Below are 26353 nucleotides of genomic sequence, written 5' to 3' on the forward strand. Positions count from 1 at the left end.
CCCATCCTTCTATACTACTGGTCCCTGCCTGGCGTCCCCATCCTTCTATACTACTGGTCCCTGTCTGGCGTCCCCATCCTTCTATACTACTGGTCCTTGCCTGGCGTCCCCATCCTTCTATACTACTGGGTCCCTGCCTGGCGTCCCCATCCTTCTGTACTACTGGTCCCTGCCTGGCGTCCCCATCCTTCTATACTACTGGTCCCTGCCTGGCGTCCCCATCCTACTGTACTACTGGTCCCTGCCTGGCGTCCCCATCCTTCTATACTACTGGTCCTTGCCTGGCGTCCCCATCCTTCTATACTACTGGTCCTTGCCTGGCGTCCCCATCCTTCTATACTACTGGTCCTTGCCTGGCGTCCCCATCCTTCTATACTACTGGGTCCCTGCCTGGCGTCCCCATCCTTCTATACTACTGGTCCCTGCCCGGCGTCCCCATCCTTCTGTACTACTGGTCCCTGCCTGGCGTCCCCATCCTTCTGTACTACTGGGTCCCTGCCCGGCGTCCCCATCCTTCTATACTACTGGGTCCCTGTCTGGCGTCCCCATCCTACTGTACTACTGGTCCCTGCCTGGTGTCCCCATCCTTCTATACTACTGGGAACCTGCCTGGTGTCCCCATCCTTCAATACTACTGGTCCTTGCCTGGCGTCCCCATCCTTCTATACTACTGGTCCTTGCCTGGCGTCCCCATCCTACTGTACTACTGGTCCTTGCCTGGCGTCCCCATCCTACTGTACTACTGGTCCTTGCCTGGCGTCCCCATCCTTCTATACTACTGGTCCCTGCCTGGCGTCCCCATCCTTCTATACTACTGGTCCTTGCCTGGCGTCCCCATCCTTCTATACTACTGGGTCCCTGCCTGGCGTCCCCATCCTTCTATACTACTGGTCCCTGCCTGGCGTCCCCATCCTTCTATACTACTGGTCCCTGTCTGGCGTCCCCATCCTTCTATACTACTGGTCCTTGCCTGGCGTCCCCATCCTTCTATACTACTGGGTCCCTGCCTGGCGTCCCCATCCTTCTGTACTACTGGTCCCTGCCTGGCGTCCCCATCCTTCTATACTACTGGTCCCTGCCTGGCGTCCCCATCCTACTGTACTACTGGTCCCTGCCTGGCGTCCCCATCCTTCTATACTACTGTTCCTTGCCTGGCGTCCCCATCCTTCTATACTACTGGTCCTTGCCTGGCGTCCCCATCCTTCTATACTACTGGTCCTTGCCTGGCGTCCCCATCCTTCTATACTACTGGGTCCCTGCCTTGGCGTCCCCATCCTTCTATACTACTGGTCCCTGCCCGGCGTCCCCATCCTTCTGTACTACTGGTCCCTGCCTGGCGTCCCCATCCTTCTGTACTACTGGGTCCCTGCCCGGCGTCCCCATCCTTCTATACTACTGGGTCCCTGTCTGGCGTCCCCATCCTACTGTACTACTGGGTCCCTGCCTGGCGTCCCCATCCTTCTATACTACTGGTCCCTGCCTGGCGTCCCCATCCTTCTATACTACTGGTCCCTGCCCGGCGTCCCCATCCTTCTATACTACTGGTCCCTGCCTGGCGTCCCCATCCTACTGTACTACTGGTCCCTGCCTGGCGTCCCCATCCTACTGTACTACTGGTCCCTGCCTGGCGTCCCCATCCTACTGTACTACTGGTCCCTGCCTGGCGTCCCCATCCTTCTATACTACTGGTCCCTGCCTGGCGTCCCCATCCTACTGTACTACTGGTCCCTGCCTGGCGTCCCCATCCTTCTATACTACTGGTCCCTGCCTGGCGTCCCCATCCTACTGTACTACCGGGTGTCCAACACAGGTTCTCTCATGAGGCGCCGGAGAGCGTGACACCACCTGTGAAGTCTGCCGCGTATATTTCCTTAATACTGTCAATGACCATCCACACGACCAAGCCCTGACCATCCACACGACCAAGCCCTGACCATCCACACGACCAAGCCCTGACTATCCACACGACCAAGCCCTGACCATCCACACGACCAAGCCCTGACCATCCACACGACCAAGCCCTGACCATCCACACGACCAAGCCCTGACCATCCACACGACCAAGCCCTGACCATCCACACGACCAAGCCCTGACCATCCACACGACCAAGCCCTGACCATCCACACGACCAAGCCCTGACCATCCACACGACCAAGCCCTGACCATCCACACGACCAAGCCCTGACCATCCACACGACCAAGCCCTGACCATCCACACGACCAATCCCTGACCATCCACACGACCAAGCCCTGACCATCCACACGACCAATCCCTGGCCATCCACACGACCAAGCCCTGACCATCCACACGACCAATCCCTGACCATCCACACGACGAAGCCCTGACCATCCACACGACCAATCCCTGAACCAAACACATGAACAGGAGCATGATTCAGTCATGAACATGAGTAAGAACATGTAGGGGGCGCAAGGCTGAGTGGACAGCGCTTCGGATTCTTAGTCCTGAGATTCAGTGTTCGATCCCCGGTGAAGGGGGAAACAAATGGGCAGAGTTTCTTTGGCCCTGATGCACCTGTTCACCTAGCAGTAAATAGGTACCTGGGAGTTAGACAGCTGCTACATGCTGCGTCCCAGTATTACAGAAGGATGGTGTAACAAAAAGGAGGCCTGGTCGAGGACCGGGCCGCAGGGACACTAAGCCCTGAAATTATGTCGGGATAACCTCAAGATAACTAGAGCATGAGCAAGCTCAAGATAAGTATGAGCAAGAGCATGAGCAGTAGCATGAGCAGTAGTGTGAGCAAGAGCATGATCAGTAGCATGAGCAAGAGCATGATCAAGTGCTCTTGCTCTTGATCAAGAGTAAAAGCATGAGCAAGAGCGTGAACAAGAGCATGAGCAAGAGCAAGAGCATGATCAAGAACAACAGCAAGAGCATGAACAAGAGGAAGAGCATGAACAACAGCAAGAGCATGAACAAGAGGAAGAGCATGAACAACAGCAAGAGCGTGAACAAGAGGAAGAGCATGAACAACAGCAAGAGCATGAACAACAGCAAGAGCGTGAACAAGAGGAAGAGCATGAACAACAGCAAGAGCATGAACAAGAGGAAGAGCATGAACAGGTGTGGAGGAGGGTGGAGGACTGGGGCGTGACAGTGTGGTGTGGAGGAGGGTGGAGGACTGGTGCGTGACAGTGTGGTGTGGAGGAGGGCGGAGGACTGGGGCGTGACAGTGTGGTGTGGAGGAGGGTGGAGGACTGGGGCGTGACAGTATGGTGTGGAGGAGGGTGGAGGACTGGTGCGTGACAGTGTGGTGTAGAGGAGGGCGGAGGACTGGTGCATGACAGTGTGGTGTGGAGGAGGGCGGAGGACTGGGGCGTGACAGTGTGGTGTGGGGGAGGGTGGAGGACTGGGGCGTGACAGTGTGGTGTGGAGGAGGGCGGAGGACTGGGGCGTGACAGTGTGATGTGGAGGAGGGCGGAGGACTGGGGCGTGACAGTGTGGTGTGGAGGAGGGCGGAGGACTGGTGCGTGACAGTGTGGTGTGGAGGAGGGCGGAGGACTGGTGCGTGACAGTGTGGTGTGGGAGGAGGGTGGAGGACTGGTGCGTGACAGTGTGGTGTGGAGGAGGGTGGAGGACTGGTGCGTGACAGTGTGGTGTGGAGGAGGGTGGAGGACTGGTGCGTGACAGTGTGGTGTGGAGGAGGGCGGAGGACTGGTGCGTGACAGTGTGGTGTGGAGGAGGGTGGAGGACTGGTGCGTGACAGTGTGGTGTGGGGGAGGGTGGAGGACTGGGGCGTGACAGTGTGGTGTGGAGGAGGGTGGAGGACTGGTGCGTGACAGTGTGGTGTGGGGGAGGGTGGAGGACTGGTGCGTGACAGTGTGGTGTGGAGGAGGGTGGAGGACTGGTGCGTGACAGTGTGGTGTGGGGGAGGGTGGAGGACTGGTGCGTGACAGTGTGGTGTGGGGGAGGGTGGAGGACTGGTGCGTGACAGTGTGGTGTGGGGGAGGGTGGAGGACTGGTGCGTGACAGTGTGGTGTGGGGGAGGGTGGAGGACTGGGGCGTGACAGTGTGGTGTGGGGGAGGGTGGAGGACTGGTGCGTGACAGTGTGGTGTGGAGGAGGGTGGAGGACTGGGGCGTGACAGTGTGGTGTGGGGGAGGGTGGAGGACTGGTGCGTGACAGTGTGGTGTGGGGGAGGGTGGAGGACTGGTGCGTGACAGTGTGGTGTGGAGGAGGGTGGAGGACTGGTGCGTGACAGTGTGGTGTGGGGGAGGGTGGAGGACTGGTGCGTGACAGTGTGGTGTGGGGGAGGGTGGAGGACTGGTGCGTGACAGTGTGGTGTGGGGGAGGGTGGAGGACTGGTGCGTGACAGTGTGGTGTGGGGGAGGGTGGAGGACTGGGGCGTGACAGTGTGGTGTGGGGGAGGGTGGAGGACTGGTGCGTGACAGTGTGGTGTGGAGGAGGGTGGAGGACTGGGGCGTGACAGTGTGGTGTGGGGGAGGGTGGAGGACTGGTGCGTGACAGTGTGGTGTGGGGGAGGGTGGAGGACTGGGGCGTGACAGTGTGGTGTGGAGGAGGGTGGAGGACTGGTGCGTGACAGTGTGGTGTGGGGGAGGGTGGAGGACTGGGGCGTGACAGTGTGGTGTGGGGGAGGGTGGAGGACTGGGGCGTGACAGTGTGGTGTGGAGGAGGGTGGAGGACTGGTGCGTGACAGTGTGGTGTGGGGGAGGGCGGAGGACTGGGGCGTGACAGTGTGGTGTGGGGGAGGGTGGAGGACTGGTGCGTGACAGTGTGGTGTGGAGGAGGGTGGAGGACTGGGGCGTGACAGTGTGGTGTGGGGGAGGGTGGAGGACTGGTGCGTGACAGTGTGGTGTGGGGGAGGGTGGAGGACTGGGGCGTGACAGTGTGGTGTGGAGGAGGGTGGAGGACTGGTGCGTGACAGTGTGGTGTGGGGGAGGGTGGAGGACTGGGGCGTGACAGTGTGGTGTGGAGGAGGGTGGAGGACTGGTGCGTGACAGTGTGGTGTGGGGGAGGGTGAGGACTGGGGCGTGACAGTGTGGTGTGGAGAGGGTGGAGGACTGGTGCGTGACAGTGTGGTGTGGGGGAGGGTGGAGGACTGGGGCGTGACAGTGTGGTGTGGGGGAGGGTGGAGGACTGGGGCGTGACAGTGTGGTGTGGAGGAGGGCGGAGGACTGGGGCGTGACAGTGTGATGTGGAGGAGGGAGGAGGACTGGTGCGTGACAGTGTGGTGTGGGGGAGGGTGGAGGACTGGTGCGTGACAGTGTGGTGTGGAGGAGGGCGGAGGACTGGGGCGTGACAGTGTGGTGTGGGGGAGGGTGGAGGACTGGTGCGTGACAGTGTGGTGTGGGGGAGGGTGGAGGACTGGTGCGTGACAGTGTGGTGTGGGGGAGGGTGGAGGACTGGGCGTTTTTTTTTTATTATTATTATTTTCTACCACAGACGTGGCCACACAGTTACAATGCTAACCAGCATATATACAATTTCTTCTGTCCTCCATGGACAGGGTTAGAGATTTGTTAAACATATACTTCAGGGGTTTATTGAACAATTAACCACAGAAGGTGATTCGGTGTTTTTAAAATGCTAAGCTAACCTACATACGTAAATACATAGATACACAGATTTACATATGCCCTACATAAAGTATTAGATGTGTCTTTTACATAGTGTCATTAATGTACATTTACAAAGGTGAAATGTAATTCTGATCAGCTTCCATATATACTTTATACACATACATATACATATATACACACACACACATATACGTACATATACATATATACATACATATATACACACACACATGCATTCACATACATTTGTCTCTTTTACTCTGACAGGGTGAGATAGCTGATAGAGAAACTAGTGTGCAATTAAGCACTTAATCACTGAAGGTGATTAAGGTGCTTTTACAAGTTCAGGTTATATAGTTACATCACATACATACATCGTATAATTGATACATTACATGGTTAATCTTGGGTATAAGTCCAATATATCATCAAGTGTTCCAGTACTCATATAGTTATTACACAGTTCAGCATACCTTAGCCCAGGAGGACGAAAGTCAGTTAATATGGGACATTCTAGAATATAATGTTCAAGAGAGTGCATGTTTTCTCTTTCACAAAGTTGACACATTGTGTACTCGACATTTAGGTTTTGAGAAAGCTGCCAGATACGTCTATATCCCAGGCGTATTCTGGCCACTATAACATCACATTGCCGGGTTCTTTTTCTATTAGTCCCATATGTGAATGTCTCCTCACGATATCTATCATAATATTTAATGCTACAACTTTCATGTCTTTGTGAATTTGTTACGTCGGTGAGATCTTCATTTGATATTTGTTTAAGTATTCTCTTTGTCACTGCTAATGAAACACCCATATCAATTTCTACCACTGGTTTTCTTCAGGCTGTCTTTGCAAGCATATCAACAGTGTCATGCCTTCAGATGCCAACATGTGATGGTATCCATAGGAATTTAATTTAAAATCTGTTTTCTTTAGCAGCTAAAACATTCATTCGAATATCATTGACTATTTTCTGGGTGTCACTACTATGTGCGTTCAATGCCAGGAGTGCACTCTGCGAGTCACAGTATATAAGTCCACTGCCTTTGTCTTTTAAAAATTCAGTGGCAAGGTATATGCCTGCAAGTTCGGTTTGAGTTTTACTTGCCCAGTCATTGACGCGCTTCATTGCTGTATGTACGAGAGAAGATTGTTCAAATATATTACATGCACATCCGGTACATCGTCCACCTTCTTCTACACAGCCGTCGGTATAGCACTGATACACATCGTTACCCATACTCTGAGTACTTTCAGTGATGTTTTTCAGTGTTAACTGTTTTAATAATGTAGAGTGCACATCATCTTTCTTGGGCGCATTTACAAAATCAACTGATAGATCCCAGTTATCCCATGGAGTAATTGGTTGATTAATCATTAATTGAGTTGGGTACATATTTAATATTTTGATGGAGTTGGCTACCTTGTAGAACCAAAATACATAATCCGATTTCGTTCTTCTTCTATAGACCTCAGGTGAGTGCAGCATATTAGAAAGTTTAGCTTGAAACTTCATGTGTTGTCTAGATCTACTCAATGCCTTCACGCCGAAAACTGTGCTAATAGACAAAATTCTCTCACTTATGGTAGGTAATTTTAACTCTGCTCTCATAATAACTATTCTCGTGGACTTTGGAGCCCAAGGATGAGACGCATAGCTTCGTTTTGCAAGGTTTCAAGAGATTTCAGCTCTTTGTCTGTATACAGTGTGAGATGTAGATCATTGTAGTCAATCATAGAGCGTATAAATGATACATATAACATTCTAGCAAGTCTCACGTTAATTCCATGATTGACACCAACATGGACCCGCAAGGGCTTAATCACTCCCACAGTCTCCTCTTGGGAGAAGAAAGGTACCCAGGGTCGTTAATGGGGACACCAAGGTATCTGTAACACTCGCAGTTCTCAAGTGCTCGTCCATCTATATGATAATTGGGTGGTGGAATACCACATGGAATGAGGACACGAGTTTTCTGTACAGAGATAAAGAGGCCACATTCCTCAGCTCTAGTAGCAAAAGCATCGAGCAGAACTTGCATTCTAGGCTCAGAGGCAGCCTGTAAACATATATCATCAGCATAACAAATGACAGTGTCTTCATTATTAGTTGGAAGATCTTTAATAAGTTTATGCATCAGAACGTTGAACAACAAGGGGCTGAGGACCCCTCCTTGTGGAGTTCCCAGTTCAAAGTGTTTGCTCTGTGCTTTTAACACCATTAAATAAAACATATGCTGTTCGATTAGACAAATAGCCCTTTATCCATTTCAGTAATTTTCCTTATATTCCCAACTCGGCAAGCTGTTCCAGTATGATTTCTCTGTTTGCTGTATCAAACGCTGCTGCTAGGTCGATGAAGACTGTTTGAGGGGAAGGTTCAATATGTGCGAAGTACTCAGCAAAACAGAGTTGTGTACTGAGCCCTGGCATAAATCCAAACAGTTGGGGTGACAGGTGCCCCTGTATACGATACATGAGTCGGTTAAGAACAATGCGTTCAAGCACTTTACAAACACACGATGTTAGAGATATGGGTCTATAATTATCTGAGTGTGGTTTGGGGATGGGAACAATGACACTCTTTGTCCAAGCATCAGGTAATACTCCTTCACTTAAACTCATTCTGTACAACACTAAAAGTGGATTACCTGGTACGTGTGAGACTAATCTCAGTAGACTGTAAGTAATACCGTCCTCTCCAGGAGAAGTTGATTTTCCCATCTTTAGTGCATGATTTAATTCCCATTCAGTTATATCATTAAAGATCCGACACGTCGATAGCTGTACAGGCAAGATTGATGGTTCGTTGTCTTTTGGGGCGTGTGTCATTAAGTTTGTGCTGTATGTTAATTGGGAGTGAACTGTAGCTTGATGTTAGTGCCCATTGATCAAGGAGGATGTTTGCTTGTTCTAGTGGGCTGTGGTGCAGCGGTTTGGTTGGGCTGCTTCTAGAGATTTTTCGTATCTTTTCCCAAACTTCAACAAGTGTTGTTTGCTCATTTATACTTTGTAGGAACTCTTCCCAATGTTTATTACGTATAACGTTGCTCATGTCTCTCACCTCTCTATTTGCAACAAGAAATGCATGCAAGTCACCTTGTGCTTTGGTTCGTTTGTATGTATCTCCAAGTTGCTTTACTCGTTCATGTTCTTTAACAAATACGGGGTCAAGGACCCACTTGGGTGGTGGTAGGTGTTGCCCACTTCTGCTAGGCTTACGACCTGTTCCCCAACACACCCATGTGTCGTAGTAGGTAGTAATCGTATCAACGAGATCTCTGGAGAAGGCTTCTACATTCGTTATTGTGTAATCTTGATACCATTTTGATATACAATTAATAAAGTGGTCATGCAAGGCATATGGAATATTCATTTTCCGTCTCTGATGTCTATTAGGTACATCACACTGTACCTCATAGGAAGCAGAAACTGCATAGTGATCACTAACCAAGTGATTTACCAACGAACATTCCATCCTATCTTGCACAAGGTTTCTACCCATTACATAATCAAGTCTGCCTCCCAATAAATGAGTTTGGGTATCCGTAGTATACACAGTTAATCTGTTGTCATAAACATATTTTATAAATTTGCATCCATTATCGTTGTTAGTACTGTCTCCCAGCGTAATATGTCTAGCATTAAAATCTCCCATGTATATTGTCCCATGATTGTCTAGATCTGGGAGCAATGTTACATTGAGTTTCTGGCTTCTGGCATATACGTTGAGGAATGAGAAGTGGCCTGCTGTAGTTTGTACATGAAAGTGATGGTACTGTGTGTGTACATTGTGTGACGTGTTCACAAGAATGTGCGGTAAATCACTTCTGACGTATGTTAATAGGCCTGTGGCGTTACTGTTAGTATAGGATGCATACCGTCTGATCTTTGGTGAGGTTTTGTTTATCATGTTGGACGTGTAGGGCTCCTGTATTGCAATTATATCTATGTTGTTACTGGTAACATGTGCAATTAGATCATTCAGTCTTTTGTTGATGCTACAAATGTTCCAACTGAGAAACTCAATGGTTCTTGTGTGAACAGCAGCCATCATCTTGGTGTTGTTCCTTCCTGAAACTGGAGGTCCCATTGTTGTCCTTGTCCCACTTACACAATGTGTCAATAAGTGACTGTACGACGTAAAGAGCCACACCAACCTAGTGTTTGGTGTCGTCAGGAACATCTGGTGACATCATCAGTTTCTTGATCACTGAGCAACTCGGGATGGTCCGCGAGTGAATGTTCTCTGTAAGTCGTATGGCATAATTACTGTCACTCAGAGAATTATCATTTTCATTCTCGTACTTGGTTTGAGCGCGTTCGTTAAGGTCATGAATCATTTTAAAATATGCTGATGCAGATCGACTTCCTTTTCCAGTTAATGTTTCTGTGTCACTAACACTGCTGTCATCCCTGAGTTGACTGACGACGTCGCTTCATGCGACGGAAGTGCGTTGCTCTCGCTTCATGCAGGTCGGCGTTCAATCCCCGACCGTCCAAGTGGTTGGGGGCACCATTCCTTTCACCCCATCCCATCCTAATCCCGACCCCTTCCAAGTGCTATATAGTCGAAATGGCTTGGTGCTTTCCCCTGATAATTCCCTTCCCTTCATCTCTGCCGCCGACTGGAGCGTGACAGTGTGGTGTGGAGGAGGGCGGAGGACTGGGGCATGACAGTGTGGTGTGGAAGAGGGCGGAGGACTGGGGCGTGACAGTGTGGTGTGGAGGAGGGCGGAGGACTGGGGCGTGACAGTGTAGTGTGGAGGAGGGAGGAGGTCTGGGGCGTGACAGTGTGGTGTGGAGGAGGGCGGAGGACTGGGGCGTGACAGTGTGGTGTGGAGGAGGGAGGAGGTCTGGGGCGTGACAGTGTGGTGTGGAGGAGGGCGGAGGACTGGGGCATGACAGTGTAGTGTGAAGGAGGGCGGAGGACTGGGGCGTGACAGTGTGGTATGGAGGAGGGAGGAGGTCTGGGGAGTGACAGTGTGGTATGGAGGAGGGTGGAGGTCTGGGGAGTGACAGTGTGGTATGGAGGAGGGAGGAGGACTGAGGCATGACAGTGTAGTGTGAAGGAGGGCGGAGGTCTGGGGAGTGACAGTGTGGTGAGGAGGGAGGAGGTCTGGGGAGTGACAGTGTGGTGTGGAGGGAGGAGGTCTGGGGAGTGACAGTGTGGTGTGGAGGAGGGCGGAGGACTGGGGCGTGACAGTGTGGTGAGGAGGAGGGAGGAGGTCTGGGGCGTGACAGTGTGGTGAGGAGGAGGGAGGAGGACTGGGGCGTGACAGTGTGGTGTGGAGGAGGGTGGAGGTCTGGGGCGTGACAGTGTGGTGTGGAGGAGGGAGGAGGACTGAGGCATGACAGTGTGCTGAAAAGATGAGGAAGATTGGGACAAATTTTGGAACACATTCGTTGACCTTGTGGACTCAAAACACTGTTTACCTATGAGTAGTAAATTCTCTTATCTACAAGCTCAATTATCAGGTGAAGGTAAAACAGTAGTATCCCATCTGAGGTTAACTATGACCTCGCAGATCAACTCCACAAGGATAACTATGCTGATCCAGAAGTAAGAACTTCACACTTGGTGCATGAGCTGTTGTCTTTACCTTCACTGGAGGCTTCAGGTGATTCACTCCAAGTCTTCAAGCTGGAGGTAGAAGTCATGATCAAGGCCCTCAGCCTGACAGTCAATACAAACAGGACTGAGTGGATCTTGAAAATAATTGTCCAGGAGAAAATACCTAGGGACGTATTGAGACAAATGAGTGCTCATTGCAATAAAAGTATCTTATTCTTATAAGAAATATTTGAAGGTTTGCGTTCAGTAATTCATCAACTTCGTACACATGACACATTTAAGCCACCAATAATAGTAAACCACAGAGCACCAAAGGTACTCCTAATCAATCTAGACAATATAATTCCCCATCAAAGTGGAACAGCGGCAGAGTTGTTACAGATGCAGTGGGAACTTCAAAGTCTATAGTTACTGTGTCACCGTGACTCCAAATTGGGTTATATATATTGGGATTATATATTGGTTAATATTGGGATGATTTCGGGGCTTAGCATCTACATGGTCCGGTCCTCGACCAGGCCTCGTTTTTGTTACACACCGCCAGAAAGCAGCCCGTAGCAGCTGTCTAACTCCCAGGGACTTATTTGTGCCAGGTGAACAGCTGCATCAAGGTGAAAGAAACTTTACCCATTTGTTTCCGCCTCCACCGGGGATCGAACCCAGAACCTTAGGACTACGAATCCCAAGTGCTGTCCACTCAGCTGTCAGCTCCTACTGACCCTGGCCCCTCAGGGTTATCTTGAGGTTATCTTGAGATGATTTCGGGGCTTTTTAGTGTCCCCGCGGCCCGGTCCTCGACCAGGCCTCCACCCCCAGGAAGCAGGGTACTGTAAGATATGGAACATGTTTGTTCTGCCAAAAGAAACATTCATTGTACCACTGCTATAATTTTCCTGATTGTGACGCTCATGTTGAGCGACTCAAAGATTTGCAACACTGCAAGAGGTGCCTCTGGAAACACAACATCCTCGCTGTCAGACCCAATTACACACCTGTAATAGGTGTAACAAGGGTCAGAACAGAGCAGCATTGTGCGGAGACACCAAAACAAAGTCTCCAAACCCCAAGGTGGAAGATAGCATTCCCACCACAGTACAGTACTGCAAGGCGCACCAGAAAATTAGTGTCTTATCAACAAAGACCAAAAGTAATGCGACTTTGCCTACTGCCCAAATTATCATCCAGAATAAGAAGGCCAAGGTCCATACCCGAGGGTTGTTTGACCAAGTGGTCTAAACAACATTTGTCACTAAAAAGTTGGCAGATGAACTTCAATTAAGGCCTGTAGCCCAGACGACACACAGTATTTCAGGGTTTCTAGTAGATGCAGGTGTACCTAAAGTCTACCAGGTAGTACAACCATCAGTTCGATTAGGCAGTTATGTCTGTCAAGTACAAGCCACTGTAGTGAACAAAACTCCAGCCGATCTACAAGTGCAAAGTCTGAGAGCTACTGCCAAATTCTGAGAAACTGAGGAATAAATTTAGCAAATGAATTTAAGTCTGATCACCTCACCGACTTCGGAATCTTGGTAGGTTCAGACTACTACCATCAGTTCATCGGTAGCCCTACTAAATATCAGGGCATAACCATGCTAAATTCTGCAGGAGGTAAATTACTCCCAGGCCCAGTATCAAGCCTGAGGAGACCTATGCCTGCAAATAAACAGTACCAGTAGAAATCTAAATTTGTCAGCTGATTATACAACTCCAGTAGCATTATACTAAGGAGATTACAACTGACTATAGCAACAGAGGTTGATCTTAATATCATCATTTAAAGTTGAAGATGAGTTCATGAGGCCTCAGTGGCAAATCAGTGAACAGAAGCCTAAACAGCTACAAGTCACTGCGACCAACGTCACTGAACCCACTGCAGTCTCAGAACCATACTTGACTTTAATGATTGACCTTTCAATCCACTGAATCAATTAACTAAATTAAACTCCAATTTGTTAGCCAAATAAACTTCAGCAAATAAACACAAGGGGTATGACTGACTATATAAATCCGATGACTGATTTTGATTAATTATTTTTTTTTTTTGAGATATATACAAGAGTTGTTACGTTCTTGTACAGCCACTAGTACGCGTAGCGTTTCGGGCACGTCCTTAATCCTATGGTCCCTGGAATACGATCCCCTGCCGCGAAGAATCGTTTTTTCATCCAAGTACACATTTTACTGTTGCGTTAAACAGAGGCTACAGTTAAGGAATTGCGCCCAGTAAATCCTCCCCGGCCAGGATACGAACCCATGACATAGCGCATTATGTAATCTAGATGCATTCCATGGGCCTCAGTGTTTATATATCAGTGACCAGCTACCTGAACATCCTTCAAGCTAATATAACTAACTGTACCCGACCACGCGTTGCTGTGGGTCAGCAACACGTGCGCGTTGCTGAACCACAGTATCCTTTCCCTGTCTCCAAGTCCTCCCCACGATTCACCTCTTTCCCGTCCCCTCACCCTCCAAACTATTCCTCACTCCCCGGTCCCCTTGCCCTCCCAACCCCACTCCCGCGTCCTCTCATCCTCCCCCACCATTCCCCCCTCCCCATTCCCTTGTTCTCCCCACCATCCCTCATGCCAGCGTTCCATTGTCCTCCTAACCATTCCCAATTCCACCGTCCCCTCGTCCTCCCCACCATCTCCCTCTCCCCCATCCCCTCGTCGTCCCTACCATTCCCCCATCCCCTCGTAATCCCCACCATTCCCCATTCCCCTTATCCTCCCCACCATTCTCCATTCCCCTGTTTCCTCATCCCCAACTCCCCTGTACCCTCATCCTACCCACCATTACCCCTTAACCTGTCCCCTCGTCCTCCCCACCATCCCTCACTCCCTCGTCCAATACATTCCCAAATGATCTGATATTCCCATAAGAATATTGGGAACATCAAATGATCTCATGTTCCCATCACTGAAATATAAGGAAACATAAAATAAATAAAATAAAAAAATAAACTATACTCACGAAATGAACGGTATGGTAACAACAGATTTCAATTCCAATGCAATGTCACACAAAATAATAAAATCAAAATGAAAATAAATCGAAATCTATGAAAATTCCATTTGCCAATGCAATCGGAAACATTGAAATGGAATCATAACATGTTAAGTATAACATGTGTTGCTCCTACGTGCAGCAGATGGTGCTGTTTCTTAAAAAAAAATGTTTTTACCTGTACCAGGTGTGGCATCTATACTTATACTTACAAAATGAACGGTATGGTAAACAACACAGCTCAATTTCAATGCAATGTCATACAAATAATTAAATCAAAATGAAAATAAATCGAAATGTGTAAAAATTCAATTTGTTAATGCAATCAGAAACATTGAAATGGAGTTGTAACATATTTAGTATAGCGTGTGTTGCTATTACGGGCAACAGATGGCACTGTTTTTCAAAACAGCATGTTTTTCTCTGTCACAGGTGAGGCATGTATATAGAAGGTATATAAAACACAAGCCTGTTCGAATTCAACGTTGTGTCAAAATTTCGAAGCAATCGGTAATGAGGTTTTGAAAATTTCCCTCACATGAAAAACACAGTTTAAAAAAAAAACATTTTTTTTCCCGTCTCAGACGTGATATTTATATAGTATGCATATAAAAACCCGATCGGATGCGAATGGAACGTTGTGTGAAAATTTCAAAGCAATCGGTAAAGAACTTTTGGATATTAGCAATTTTGAACAAACGAACATTTACATTTTTATTTATATCGATGTTTCTGTTCCCACTGCAGTCCCAGAATCATATGTGACTGTAGTAATTGATCATATTCAGTCCTCTGGATTAAATAAAATGTAATTAGGCTAGAATTTCAGCCTCCCAAGAGTTAACAGGGAAATAAATCACATTAGACTTCTAACCCTTGCAATACTAGTAGGGGACATACATCCTTTACGAACTGATGCACAAATGTGTTATTACTAACTACTGACATCAAATTAATCTAACAATTCGAAGGAGGAGTATCGGTGTTCGTCTGTTCTAAATAAGACTTCGTCCTGTGAGCAGCCCCTGGGGAATTATATCAGAAAAATCCTACACATTTACTTCAATATTCCAATACAAACCCTACAACATTCCATACAATAGGCAGATAATATTGCTGCTGGTTTGTATATAACAAGTTAACCCATAGAAAATGTTGCCTATCGTGGAATTTTCCATCAATAGAAAACGGGGTATCATTGCCACATCGCTCTTAATTTCGCCAGCTATTCTGCTGGGAATTATTCTTAATACAGCAGTCTTTGGACTGTTAACATCATACAAACATTTCACATGAATCAACTTAATTATTAGTACCAAAATAGAGTAAATGTGACCTTTCTACCACTTATTGACATCTGGACAAGAGAGTTAGGGGATGCGTCAGTGGGAGGGAGACCTGCGTAGTCATCTATTGTTTATCAACAAGGTCGCTGGAGCAAATCTAGCTCCTATAATTCCCTTGGACAACAGAGTTACAGGACTAATAGGCCTGTTATCAACTTCAACTACGTCTACTATTAGAGAAGTGTATTACCGAAACCCATTTATTATTTTTACATTCCTGGCCAGTTATGTTAGGTATATATAGGGCGAACCGGTTAGCACATGTGGCATTGACATATCCCAGGTAATTATTCCTCGGTCCTTATCTTATAATATATCAATATTTCCTCTGATATAGCTGTCATATATATAGGATTCCTGCTATTATTGCAAGTGCCCTTTGACAGGAACAATTGAAGAGGAAGCAAGAATTAATCCAAGTACACCAATACATGGTGTTGATGCCAGCCTCAACCACGAGGCTTATTTGGTGTCATCATCCATGTGATGGACTAGGGTGGACCTGGTGGACTAGGCCTACTATACAATAAGAGAAGGCCTCCCTACTTTAATTACTAATATGCAGTCTAATAATGTAGTGAATGTTACTCAATCAATTTTGATTGACTACATATTAAAATTTAATATAAACCCCCTTAATAAGTAAAGGAGTCGATTTGTAAAAATTTGCAGAAATACAGTCCATCTATCATACCATTGCTATCGAAATATATAAATTAACGTAAATATAAATTCTATATAAATTTATATATCTCACAGGTCGGTTCCTCACACCAGAGAAATATGGGCATTATTGACTTTGTTCCTGTTACTCCTGGTTCCTGTGCGTTCTGGTGTTTTGTTTCCGTGCGGGTGTGCGTAAGGATGTTTTTTCTTCCCGGTCCCGGGTTTCTCTTGTTCCCGGTTCCTGCATGAATCATGAATCAAACGCCTGTGGGTTTGGGTGTGTGGTTGTGGTTTCTGTTTTCAGATTCCTGCAGGTTCCGGCGTTTGTTACAGTGTGTGTGTGTGTCCGCGTGTGGCTGTGGAGTTTTTCGTTTTATTTGAATTATTTGAATATATTTGAAGTTTTAATTTTATTTGTATTTATTGTAGTTAGTATCATGAATAAAGTTCTGTCTTTCCCGCTTCCCGGTTCCTGTGTGTTCCCGTCCAGTATTTGTGTTCGTTTTTTTTTTCTTTCCATGTTTTTTTCTTTCCTTCTGGCTTGTTTTGTCTCATATGTTTCCTTTTTCATTGACATGTTTCCTTTGTGCTCATGGTTGTTTCTGTGCATGTATTTTGTGTTTCCTGTTTTGTGCTCTGATTCATTATATTTATGTTTATTTTGTTTATCTCTTACTGTTCTTGAGTTTATGTACCATGTTAGGTGTTTCAGTGTGAGATTTTTGTTGCCCGGGTCTGGATTTTTGTTTTTGTTCATCATGTAATGTAATTTCTTATTGTATTTTTTGTACTTACTATTATAAAAAAAAAGCCTGTGACACAGGTAATATTAAATCTTTCAGGGTTCATGATAAACAGACGACCCCAAGACTACACATTAGTCCAACCTCTGGTACGCCTAGGTGGTTATGCCCGACCTGTACAGGCCATAGTGATTGACCAAATCCTATTTGATCTATATGTTAATGGTCTAAGGAAAACAGCTAGATTCCTGCAGAAAAAGGGAGTCAAGTTGGCTGATAACAAAATAAGTAAGTAGGTAAGTAATTATCAAAAAGAAGACACCAAACCGGGAAGGCTATGTAGCACCATCAAATGTCCGGGATAATCAGAGGGCGCTAAATATCACCAAGGATGCCAATACGAGAACAGAAATGCATAAGGCGAACGATATCAAAAGTATCCGAGTCACCAAGAATACTATCGAGAGACAAGCGACCGCGGGGGACAGGCGGAAAACAAGCACACGCTCGTCCCGGAAGTCAGGACATTCAACAAGGATATGACCGACCGTAAGAGGGACAATGCAATTAGGACAATAAGGAGCAGGGCAGCGCTCCATCAAGTGACCATGAGTAAAGCGAGTATGGCTAATACTCAACCTCACCAGAGCCGTTTCCCATCGCCGGTTACGGTGGTAGGAGGACGGCCACGAGGACACACAACTTTTAAGAGAACGTAGTTTGTTACCAGTAACAGACGACCAACAAGCCTGCCAACGGGAAAGGATAGAGGAATGGATAACCGGGTAAAAGTCGGAATAAGAAATACCTTTACGAGAGCTGGGACAAGAGCGGACAGCTTTCCTGGGGGCAGCATCTGCACGCACCTTTAAAGAGACAAAAATATGGCTTGGAACCCAACAGAACTCAACCGACTTAAATTTACTGTGAACAAGAAACAGCCAATGCTGGATCTCGACAACCACTGGATGAACCGGATTAAAGGACCCAAGAGCCATGAGGGCACTACGAGAGTCAACAACAACGACAAAGGAAGATTGACAACAAGAGAGCAGGAGACGAAGAGCATAGAGAAAAGCATAAAGCTCCGCTGTGAAGATGCTAGTCTCCGGAGGTAAGCGACACATATAAATGTGATCAGGAAAAACAACAGAGTAGCCAACACCGTCCGCAGACTTAGACCCATCGGTGAAGACGGAAACGGAGTGGGAGTGAGAAGAAAAGTGCTCAAGGAAAAGGCATTTTAGAACCATAGGAGGGGTAAAAGTTTTAGGGATGCGGGTCAAGGATGTACAAAACTGCAGAAGGGGGAATCTCCATGACGGCAAAGAAGGAACAACACGAGCAGAAATATTAGAAATACGAACGGAAAGAGAATCCTGTAAGCAAGATAATCGGACAGAAGAAGGGAGGTGGTGAAGAGGAACAGGAGCCGCAGGAGGGGTAAAAGTTAAAGCATGACAGAGGCGAGAGGAAGGATGTTGCAAGGACCGCGCAAGATAGCGAAGAAAGCAGCGATCACGGCGGTCCTGGAGATATAGGAAGCCAGTGTCAACATACAAGCTGAGAACGGGAGTCAAACGAAAGGCACCAGAACTGAGGCGCAACCCAGTATGGTGTAAAGCATCAAGACGGCGAAGAGTAGAAGGAGAAGCAGAGGAGTAAGCAGGGCAACCATAATCGAGCTTAGACAGGACGAGAGAGGAATGCAAAGCAAGGAGAGTGTGCCTATCTGCCCCCCAAGAAGTATGGAACAATACCCGAAGGAGGGTAAGGGCCTTAGAACACTCAACACGATATAAGAGATATGGGGAGACCAAGACAAACGAGTGTCAAAGAATAACCCCAAAGCTTCGCGGAATCTTTATACTCAAGGGGATGACCATAAAGTGACAAACAGGGACGAAAAACGACCCGTTTCCGAGTAAAAGTCATGGCACAAGTCTTAGTAGTAGAGAACTTGAAGCCATGATCGGTGGTCCAAGACGACACGGCATCAATCGCAAGTTGAAGCCGGCGTTGAAGGAGAGGCAAATCATCACCCTGACAGCAAAGGGTATGATCATCGACAGAGAGAGAGAAGAGGCTTGAAGGAAGAGAGGAAAGAAGACCATTGAGGGCAACTAGAAAGAGAGTAGTGCTCAGAACACTACCCTGGGACACACCTTCATATTGCTGAAAAGAGGCAGAGAGAGCGGTACCAAGCCTCCCCCGAAAGGAACAACGAGAGAGGAAGCTGCGAAGAAAGAGAGGGAGATGACCACGAAGGCCAAAAGAATGAAGTTGGGATAGAATATGATATAGCCAAGTGGTGTCGTAAGCCTTTTCCAGGTAAAAAAGGACGGCAACAACGGAGGTCTTCACAGCAAAAGCAGTACGAATATAGACCTCCAAATTCATGAGGCAACACGTTCTCGCACTTTTGTATAGTCAATATTGACTTATTAAATACGTGCATAGGTGACATACAAAACATACTAGTTTACCTTGAAAAGCTTCATAGAAAACACCGACCTTACCTAACCTTCATCGTATGTTAAGATAAGCATCTTATTGTTTCGTAATTACAATTATTACTTAACCTATTATAGGTATAGGTTAAGTAATAATTGTAATTACGAAGCAATAACATCTTAACATACTAAGAAGGTTAGGTAAGAACGGTGTTTTCTATGAAGATTTTCAAGGTAAACTAATATGTTTAGTTTGTCACATATGCACGTATTTAATAAGTCATTATTGACTGTAAGAAAGTGCGAGAACGGGTTGCAGCAGGACATCTGTTGTGCTGCGGCACTTGCGGAAACCAAATTGAGAAGGGGAGAGGAGGTGATGGTGTTCCAGGAACCACATCAGACGAACGTTAACCATACATTCAAAGAGTTTGCAGACAACTTGTGCAGGCAATAAGGCGAAAGTCCTTAGGGGATGTTCCCAGAGACCCTGGTTTGCGAACAGGGAGGACAACGGCATCGAGCCAGTCCTCAGGGACTGACGACGACTCCCAGATCCGATTATACAGACTTAGTAAATACTGAGCACGGAGGGAGATGGCGAAGCATCTCATAATGAATGCCATCGGAGCCCGCCGCAGTAGAACTGCAGAGGGCCAGGGCAGAACGAAGTTCAGAGAGAGAGAAGGGATCTTTATAGGGAAGTCAAAGACGAGTGCAGAAATCTAAAGGACGAGATTCAAATATTGGGGAAAATGAAGACCAGAGCTAACAGAAGAAAAGTGGGAACCCAGTTCGGTAGCGACCTGCAACGGGTCCGCTACAACAGTATGACGGAGGTGAAGGACCTGTGAAACATCGCGAACGAACTAACCCGCTATCTTGCGGACACACTTCCAGATCTGTGGCAGAGGAGTTTCTTGCGGACACGCTTCCAGATCTGTGCCAGGGGAGTTTCGGACGTAATGGTGGAGACATAAGATGCCCAACATTCACGTTTAGCCATACGGAAGGCCCTACGGGCCCACCGCACTCGCCTTCCGAAAGAAAAGAAAAGAATCGGCCGTCTGCCGACGGCGGTGTTTCTTCCAGGCTGCACGCTTACAGTGGACAGCCCGAGCACAGTCTGTATTCCACAAGGGAACGCACTTCCGTGGACCCCGAGAGGAAGAGCGAGGAATAGAGTGGAGGGCAGCGTCGAAGACAGTGTCATGAAAAAGGAGGAGAGGCAGAAAGGAGAGGTCAGAGAGAGCAGCACTGAGGGTAAATAGGTTCCAGTTCGCTTTAGCAAACTGCACCTTGGGAAGGAGAGGGGAGGGTGAAAAGAGAAAAAGGTAACAAGGATGGGGAAATGGTCACTGCCATGGAGGCCATCAAGAACCTGCCACGTGAAATCTAAGTAAAGAGAAGGCGAGCAAAGAAAAAGATCAAGACAGGAAAGGGTGCGAGTCCAAGAGTCCAAATGCGTGGGCTCACCAGAATTCAGAAGAGACAGGGAAGTAGAGAGGATAAACGGCTCAATTCTATTATTATATTGGCCAGCGCTTATTTTACTGTTGTGTTGTGGTAAAGTGTGAATTATTGGTGGATAATTTACTGGGAAAGTCATTTACAAGTTTTGTCGAGAGTGGCAAGGATGTACTGTGTTGTACCGTGTGTAAACTGTAGGCAAGTTGTCTCCTTGGTGAAATGCGGTGTGTACTGTGAAGGATTTCGTGAGAATTAAAGCCATTTAACGTCACCGGGGGGTCACGATTTACTTAACGAGGTCATTGTTGTTTTGTTGAATATTGATGTGATTAACGTAGAGACGTGTAACGGCAAGTCACAGTGAAGTTCACGCAGTGGAGGAATTGTCAAGTGAAGACTAACGTAGTGTTAACGATTTAACGAGCTGTCGTTAATTGATTGATTAACGTAAGGGGTTGACCGGTCTGTTATGATCGGAGTCAATTGCGCTGTAATTAAGCTGTTGTAATTCGTTGACTGATCAGACCTATCTGCGGACAGAGGGATTAAGCACTCGTAGCTAATTAAAGAGAATTAGTAACCGCCACTTACTGAATTAACAAGGGGTTGATGTTGTTGTTTACACGGAGTGTCTTGTAGCCTTGTGTGGTACAGTAGTCTACCCTCGTTAAGGTAATCTTGTCGTAAGACCGGAAGTGAACTGTCCGTTGAGAGACAGTAGGCTTTATCAATTCTCGTCTGAATTAATAGGCTGTTGTTTTTAGTAATTAATTGGGAATTACTCACCGAATGCTTGACTTTTAAGTTGATGTAATTATTTGATTTACGAGTTATTGCTGCCATTTAAGTGTCGTTGAGACACGTGTGTGTTAACGTAATTGTTTAAATTCAATTAGTATAACTTTTGTTGTTGATTATCCTGAGAGACAAGTGTTAACGTAAGATTTTTATAAAGGTTATCATTCTTGGATTAACCGCCTTGTTACTTGGTACCTCGTTGAGAGCAGCGAGCGCCAGTCGAGTTATGTGATTATAGTATTGGTCACCGTGAAGCCGTGACAATATTGATTGCAAGCTTGCGTCACCAGTGGGCACCACTTTGTTCAGTTAGTGTTATTGTTCAGTCAGCGACGACGGGATAAGGAGACCGTGGGTCCATCAGGCTGTTGATTAGCTGTTCTTGAATGCGCCACTGGAGTGACAGTAAAGTAACGTAAACTCTTGGTTGTAGTAGTTCTAGTTTTATTTTGTGAATAAATTGTATATTATAGGAAACGGTCGTTTACGTCAAACCTTCCAATATTACTGCCCCACATTTCATGTTCTGCAATGCTTTGCCTGCTTATGTTCATATCAAGTCTGTATCTAAAGCTCGAGTCCATTGCACAGCACCACACTTCTATAAATACGAAGTGAGAATCCGTCGGCTACCCTTTATTAGTTGTCAACTAAGAGGAGCCAGCGACCTAAGTGACAGGTGTTACCCGGGTGGTTTCGCCTGGCGGTTTGCTCCCGCGATCCTATGATCTTAGGCTTTAAGATTAAACTTCTGCCACTGGCAGCTCTTGCTGTTTAAGGTCTGCCTCTCTTGCGAGGTAGTTACGATTAACGTAACATTAATAGGAATTTATTCTTTTGATAATTGTCAAAGATAAAAAAAATCTCACAGCGCTTCGCCTCAGGAAAAGATAAACACTCCCGATGCTTCAAGTTGAGGACGGCTGCCTCAAGCTTGTAATGGATACATGCACAGGAGAAGGTAGGATGGGCCTCACCGCAGTTGAGGCAGCGAACCTGGGGAGAAGTGCACTCCGACTTAAAGGACCTTCGCCCTCACACAAAGGACAGAGAGAGACAGTCCCAGAGCAGCGGAGGGCACCATGCCCAAACCTCCAGCATTTGTTCCAGAGCCTACGAGAAGGAATGTACTCCTGGACAGAGCACCTGGCACCAGCAACAATGACAGAGGGTGGAAGTGTCCGACCATCAAAGGTAATCTTCACAACCTGAAGGGGCTGACGGCGACGACCACGAGGGGGACGAGTAAACGTGTCTACCTGGAGGACAGAATGGCCCTGGGCCTCAAGGATATGCTGAATATCATCGTGGCAGTCCTGCAGATTCCGAACACCGGTTGCAACATGGGGCGGAAGGAGAATAGTGCCAAGACTGGCATTCAACCGAGTGTTCTTGGAGACCCGAACAGAGGGTCTCCCCAAAGAAGGATAAAGCAGCCAAACGGGAGGCCGCATCCTGAGGAGCAGCAGCAATGACACGTGTACCGAGACGGGTGGGGTTGAAGGTAACAGAGGCATCCACGGAATCAACAAGGTGCCTATGAAGGGAGAAATCGTCAGGAAGCGCAGAATCAAGAGGAAGGAGATCAAAGTATTTGGTTCACGAAGCGGGACCAAACAAGGCTTGATAGGCATCAGAACGGGAAGGAATTGAGCGAGTGCGGCCGTGTCGAGGACGGCGTTGAGAACCCCCAGAGAGAGAGGGGTTAAAAGGCGCAGTTGTCACAATGAGAGACGGAGCCGTGCCAGGGGACGAGGTAGTCACCACTGGGGGCTTGGGGCTCGACCCAACCACAGAGGAGGAAGGGGAGCCGAGGGAAGTAGTCAGAGAGGCCAAAGGAGGAGCAAGGTCGGGGCCCAATGCAGCGGAGGCTACAGAGCCCGGTCTTCCAAAACGGACCGACTCGGGGGCTTGGTCGCCCACCCCACGAGCCTGAGAAGGTAAAGGAGAAACAGAATTCGATATGAGTACGAAAGAAAAACATTCATTCACGAATGTGCCCCCACACCCACCATGGAGCCACAATTAGAGGCAGGACACCCAACAAGAAGCTATCGCCGATCATGCCGGGGCCTCCTAGGGGTGTGTCGTGAGTATACGCCCCACAAACGCCACCTTAAGAACCGACAGTCCATCGAGATCGGGCTCAGTGACGAAAGGAGGACTGACAATAAAAGATTCCCCTCGCTCTCGACGTTGGGTAATATAGTTCTACGGGTGCAAGAGTATGCCTTCTCAAGCACCCGGGCGTCAAAATAGAAGAAGTCCAAAGGAATAACCAAAACAAGCAATAGGTCGGAAGGAAACTACAAGCAGATAGGAGAAGAGGGGGGGGGGGAGAAAAACGAAACAGAAGGAAAAGGAAAAGTCGTTCAGCACAATTAGAGAGGACAGCAGCAGGAGCACAAGGCCACAAAAGGAGAGAGGAGTGACCCAAGGAGCATCGCACTCCAGCAGTCGCCCACTAAGCCTCCCTCAAGGCATCAACGAGCTGAACAGGGAGGGGGTGATAACAAAATAACGTCTGATCACCTCACCGATGTAGGAATACTTGTAGGTGCAGACTATTATTATCAGTTGATTACTGATCTAACTAAACAACAGGGAATGAACCTGTCGACGTCAACAGGAGGCAATTTACTCAAAGGTCTTAAAGTCTTAAACCTGAGGAAGCCTATGCCTGCCAACAATCAGTACTACTAGAAAATCTAATTTGTCAGCTGAATAAAAATCTCCAGCAACTAAAGACAAAGGAGACTACAGCTGACTATTTAAATCGAAGACTGAATGTGGTACATTTATTATTAGCCGAGATGGTTTCAAGCTGACTTGAAACCATCTCAAGCTGGTTTCCACTGACCTTAATGGATAGTCAGTGACCAGCAGCCTATACAGCTACAAGTCACAGCGACCAATGCCACTGATCCCACTGCAGTTCCAAAACCATATCTGACTGTAGTATTTGATCACATTCAGTCCTCTGAGCAAAATAAAATGCAATAAATGTAGAAAGCCTATCACCACAGAAGTTAGCAGGAAAGAGAAATCACCGAGACTCCCAACACCTGTAACTTCTATAGGGACAATAGTCCAGTACAAACTGACACACAAAAGTGTCAGTCAACGATAATAGTTAAATTCCTTACATAAGCAGGCGTTAGAGAAATTCGCAAGTGTCACCAGGGTACAAACTGAGGTATGTATCCAATAAAGGAAATACAGCTGACTATATTCACAATAGATTGATCTTAATATCATCATTTAAAGTTGAAGATGAGCTTGTGTGTCTTCAGTGGCAAACCAGTGAATGGTAGTCTAAAGAGTTACACGTCACAATGATGTAACGTGGACGGGGAAATGGCTCCTTTTAGTCCATTATCCCGCCCTTAATTAACTATTCTAGAGCTCTCCCAGAGCCACCACTGCATCCTCTCTCGTTCAACACCTTGTCACCAAGGTATTTGATTACCTAGGTACTACACCAGCAAGGCAGTGTACCCTGATCAGCTACCAGCAACTCTATGAGAACTCTAGAATATTTCACTGCCACCACCAGATTCACTCCATCCTGATTAATCCCCATAATTGGCGATGAATCAGGCAACCGCCAATTAAACATATTTCCCGGAAATATTGCTCCTCAGTTATGAATAGGAGGGATGAATTTACTATTAAATGTGGCTTACAGAACTCTTAAAACAAGGGAAAATCTATTGAAACGGTAAAGAAACTTACAGGAAGCACAGGGTGTTACTGCCCAACGGCCAGTATCTAAAGATCCGCATAATCATGAAAAACAAGAAAGGGAACTCACTAAACACGAATAAATGATTAATCAAATTCATTAAAACACAAATAAATTATAAATGAACACTCCCTAGCTGATAATATCCTAAGTGGGCAATGGCATGATTTCTTAAACAATACCTTAACAAAACAGACTTTAACCCTTACCCATTTAAGTCCTGAGCCAGAGGGCATGACCTTGACCTCCCCAGGAGGTCAAGGTCATAAAGGGGTCAGGTCATGAAGGGTCAAGGTCCCTTCCCCAGTTGCTGCCCAAACCACACTGGCCTTAGCCTCCTCTCTCAAGCTGAAACTGACCTAGGCTAGTTGCCAAATTAATCTTCAAGGATGATTAACAAAGATTAATCTTATACTGATCGCTGAAGGCGACTTAATCATCATTCCAAAAAAATTGGAAAGTCACCCAGATACTTGAGCAGATAAATTACTGAATACAATATTGAATGCTAACTTGAATTTCTCTACATCACTGAATTAACACAAAGATGGAGACTGTGAATAGAGGGAGGGTGGAGGTGGGGGGGGGGGGGGGGGTGAGGCCAGACTCATGCTGGTGACCTGACCTACGGCCGGTGTTGCCAGCTCTACACGAGTCGTCTGCTCTCGAACTAAAGAGGAGATTTGATTCTTTATTCATAAATGACGTTAAATTAATCTACATACTTGACAACGGAGGTTATTAATTACAGTTACATTAATACATGACTTTTTCAAAAGTGATAATTTAATCACAAGGAGAAGCTGGTGACCCTTGCTTACACACCTCTGCTCTAATTCCTCAGGGATGAACCTTTTTCAACTTTCCAAGGCAGGACTACCATCCTACTGCTTGTTTTGTACAACGGTGTATCCACACTACCTTCAATACAGTCACCTATCTTAAACAGCATCGACTGTTACAATGACCAATGCCAC

This window comes from Procambarus clarkii, chromosome 52, assembly GCF_040958095.1.
Source record: "Procambarus clarkii isolate CNS0578487 chromosome 52, FALCON_Pclarkii_2.0, whole genome shotgun sequence".
Classification (NCBI taxonomy): domain Eukaryota; kingdom Metazoa; phylum Arthropoda; class Malacostraca; order Decapoda; family Cambaridae; genus Procambarus; species Procambarus clarkii.